A 4,828-nucleotide genomic window follows, 5' to 3' on the forward strand; every position below is an offset into this window, starting at 1 on the left:
TGACGAAATATGATTTATAAATGACGAAATTATTTGTCCCTGATAATCGAATTTGTTGTAGTGCATACATTAACCTTCATCATGTTTAGTGATTATTTATGGAGATAATATTTTGAAATAAGGTTAGTTAAATTTTTGAGTTTAAGTTTGATGTGTTGTCTGATTTAATTCATGTTTAGGTTGGCTTCTCTGTTTGCAATGATCTGAGAAATAAAAAGAGTTAGATCTTGATATGTTTAAATTGACTTATCAAAGGAGAAATAAGTCTTGAGTAAAACTTAATTTATTTCACAAATTAGAGATCTCCTTGGTTGTAAAGCATATATACTAGTGTATTCCATTTGGGTTCAGGGGTGTAATTTCAAAGCATGGATAGTATTTTTTGGGGCCTCGACCAATGTTTTAGTCCCTATTAATAAATGTGAGAAGAGTTATATATGATACGATTCTCATATTTTTGATGACGTAAAATTGTGTAAATACTTGGAAAATGTAAAAGATTGAGTCAATCTTATGTCTAGCGTAGAATAGATTCCCTTATGTTGACGTTTTTATTAATTTTTGTTTAAATAGATGAGAAATGTGAAAAATATTGTCTCTCATGTCTAATTGTTTGAAGAATGTTCATTTATTTTATTGAATATTAAAAAAAAAATTAGTTTTTTAGATAGATATATGCTAGGTTTAGGTAGAAATAGATGGAATGGATTAAGACCTCTCTTTTGTTCTCCTCTTATCTTTTGTTCTCCTCTTATCAGAAGAAAATGAGGTTTCCTAAATATTCTATGGTATAGAGCAAGATTCCAAAAAACATTATAAAAAATACAAACACAAAAAATTAAAAGAAAAGAACGACTGAGTCAAGATACAAGTATTGAAGTTCTTAATTTGATCAAGAAGTGCTTTGATAGTTCTTGTCATACAAAAAAGGAAATTCAAGATGCACATCTACTTAAACATGGGAGATCCCTAAAATTATTCCTTTTTAGTTTATTTTATTGCTTTCATATTTAGATGGATAAGGATCTAGATAACATAGATTGATTCAATCATTTATTCAAAAAAAGTCATACCATAATAGTAATTCAATTGATCAATTCAGTATAACATAAATGAAACTTTTCGGAACAATTCTAATTATCAATAATCAGTTTTTCATCAATTATTCTTCAGTTATTTTGATAATATTTTGTTGAGACGTACGTCAAAATTTAATAATATTACTAGCATTCTTATTTGTTTGATAAAGATTATCAAATATTATTTTAGTTACTTGTTTAATATATATTTGTGAGATTTTTATACTTATATTAGTTGAAGTGGGTTCATGTACTTCTCTTATATGAAAATAAGTAATGACTAGTTAATTAATATAGAGACTATCTCAACTATTTACTTCTATCTTCATGCATTACATTATGAGGATACTTTAATAACTTTTCTACTTTTGTTAAGACAAGAATGAGAGTTCACCAAAGAAAACATCTAAGATATTGTAGGTTTTGTTTTATCTCCTTAATTTCTATAATTGAAATAGAAAATATTAATGTTGTTCAAATCAATAAACACATTTAAAAACTCCATGAAAAGTACTGTAATTCACAATAATTAACAACTCAAAACATTTTAAAAGTATTTGAAAAGATTATGATCAGAAAGAATATTCCTTGAATGTCCAAGTTAGAAGTAACTAAGAAAACAACGTATTTAATCCTATCTTCATGTATGTAAGGAAAACATTATAACAATCAAAGATTTTCTTCTATCCTTAATTTTCATTGTTGATAACTAAGCATTGCAAATGTTCCCTCACTCACTCACTCACCTTTTCTTGCTTCTTCTGCAGATTAGTAGAACCATCTTGCGTTTTATTATTAAATTGGCTACCAAACTATGCAATTTGCTTGATGTTCATATCTCCAAGAAGTTGTTGTTGATGCCACGGTAGTTCCTTCGACACTACTTGGGTGTACATGATTTGCAGGGTATTTAGAGAACCATATTTTCTCAAAGGCATCTTCTTGGGTAACATGATTATAATTCATCCGGGAAACCCTTTCCATGGATGGGATGGAAACATATGCAACTTGAGAGGTGCATCGACTTATTGAGGTTGATTGGTGTGGTTTTCAAGTTCTCACATCATATTATTAGTGGCACCTCGTGAGTCCAATACACCTCATAATTATGTCGATACACCATGGATAATATCCATGAAAAAGGTTTCACATATGAAATATAATCATGTTACTATGAAGTTGTCTTCAAGAGAATATAGTCTAAGTGATGCATACTCTACAAATAATGTCCATCCAAGTAATACCTCATAAATTATGTGCACCAAAGCGATATTGAATAACTTATTGCAATCCTAACTAAGATGCTACAAGCTAACATCTCAACCATAGTTTCTTTCTCAATAAGAGTTTTCTAGTAAGTCATTTTTTTCATTTGACGGCTCAATGTTAGTCACAAAGCTCTCCTCCAATAACCAAGATTATCTAATTCGAGGAAATGATGCCTTGCTACATTTGGTTGCTTCTATTGTTTGCTTTCTTAAATTTAAAATTAATTCCATGTCAAGACAGACATCTCATATATGAAATTGTAAACTATTCATAAATTATCATTCATGATTGTTGTTGTTGAAATTTTCAAATGATAACATGAACAGTGAGGGAAGGTTGTGGTGTGGTAAGCTTTGATGGTATGTTTTCAATCCTCTAATACCATAGCAATGTCATTGGTACCAAACTATGTGAATAAGAATTATATACAATTTTCCTTAGAGAGAGGAATTCCCACGTACCATGTTGTCCTTAGAAAAAAAAGGCTTCCCTATCCAGACAAGTCATCTGAACTTTCACATTGTTCTCATTGTACTATTGAACGACAAAGGGGCAGAATCCTCTTCCTTGAGCTCGATAGAGTGCTAAGACCTGGAGTTTATTTGCATACTCATCCCCGTAAGTATATCCACATGATTGCATACTTATTATAAATCATGTCTTAGGCTTTATTTTCGGGTATTTCATTATTGTTCGCATCTTATTCCTGCTTCATGAGCATGCCTTACGTTCTGGCCTTTGTTCGTACTTGTTTATGATAATTGGAAGCTTGTTATTGGCCTTAACCTAGGAATTGGCTTGTGTTTTCCATAGACTCGCATTTTGGAAACCCATAGGCCTTAGAATTCTTCGACGTTGCTTTAAATGGCTTAGCTCCTAGTAGATTAGTGTAGCATACTTGGGTCCTATAGTATGAGCCTTATCTAGGAAGTAACTCAGCTCGGATGACATGTCATCTATAATTCCTTTATTACAACGGACTAGATGATTCTCTATTGTGATTTCAAGATTCTTTCGACCATGTGGATCAGATTTTGGTTCGGCCTTGGAGTGCTATGAGCTTTCAACCTTGGGGTGGACGCCGATCCTTGGTAGACTTATGATGTTGACTTGACATGGTACTCTCCTTCAACAATTCATATAGTCGTAGATTAAGGTATGGGTATATCACTTTTATAGTCATAGCTTCAAGGTGTAGACACATGATCTACAACTGCAGTCTGAGTTTCAAGAATATTATCCTCTACTTGCCTTTCTCTTTCGCTCCTTCCTAAACTCGTGTGTATTCCTGTTAGATTTCTATTCATTTGACCTCTGTAGTGTTATTTCTCACTTTTCATGTTGTTTTTTACTTTTCAAGCTATGTCGGCCTATGATGCCTACTTGGTACATGTCGTTTTAGTACTAATACTATACTCTGCATCTATTTTCATGATGCAATTCTGAACACCATTCATCAACGCTAATATCGAGTTGGTTTCACGAGGATTCAGAGACGAGGGCGAAGTTATGACGTTCTAGATAATACTTGTCTCCTTCTGTTTAGTTTTGGCTATTTTTTCTTGCTTTTGAGACAAGAGTATATATTTTAGTCCACTTTTAGGACTTGTACTATTTGTGTAGATGCTCTGTACATGTGACTACTAGGTTTTGGGTTTAACTTTATATATATATTTATATATATATATATTGGTTGTTGTTCTCATCTTACGGAGTTTCCTTTAGATTATATCTTGCATCCCCTGTTATTTGTTGTTTCAACCCTTTAAGCATGTTACTTGTCATTCCGAATTATGGGTTGGCTTATCTACTGATGGGTTATAGTAAGTGTCATCATGACTCAAGTTTTCAGGATGTGATATACATACACAGTAAACATGAGCCATCACATCACAACAAGCGTGTACGGTTCTCTTATGGAACCCATATATACAAACTTTTAGTGTAGCAGGGTGGTACATGTTCCCATTGTAATGGTGTGGTACCCATTCCAGATGTTAGTGTACGGACATGGTACCCATTCCAATAATAGTATGTGTTGATGTTGCACTCGATACCAATCATCAACACACAACGCATTTACAACAACAATGAATCACAATAAGACGTGTACATTCATGTAACACATTTATTTTATGCGACTGATAACATCTTTTATTTCACATCATATATTTCTGATTTCCCTAATTTATATCATGCATGCACTATTAACAATGTAGTTAAAAAGCACATATAAAATAAACTGGAAAAACACACATCTATCACATACCTCAGATCAAGCCTTGGAAACTCTAAAGAAATTGAGCTTTTCCCTTGTTATGATTTTTTGCTTGTTCTTAGTCTAAAACAACAATAAAACACGACAATCAATTACTAATGGCCTAACAATACTTGTATTATAGTAAAAACCTAAACCCCAGGTCATTGCCATGATCATCCCACTTAGCAAGGGTCATTTCTATCATTAATTCAAGCTTAAA

The sequence above is a fragment of the Solanum tuberosum genome, unplaced genomic scaffold (genome assembly GCF_000226075.1).
Source record: "Solanum tuberosum cultivar DM 1-3 516 R44 unplaced genomic scaffold, SolTub_3.0 scf00367, whole genome shotgun sequence".
In the NCBI taxonomy this organism is placed as follows: domain Eukaryota; kingdom Viridiplantae; phylum Streptophyta; class Magnoliopsida; order Solanales; family Solanaceae; genus Solanum; species Solanum tuberosum.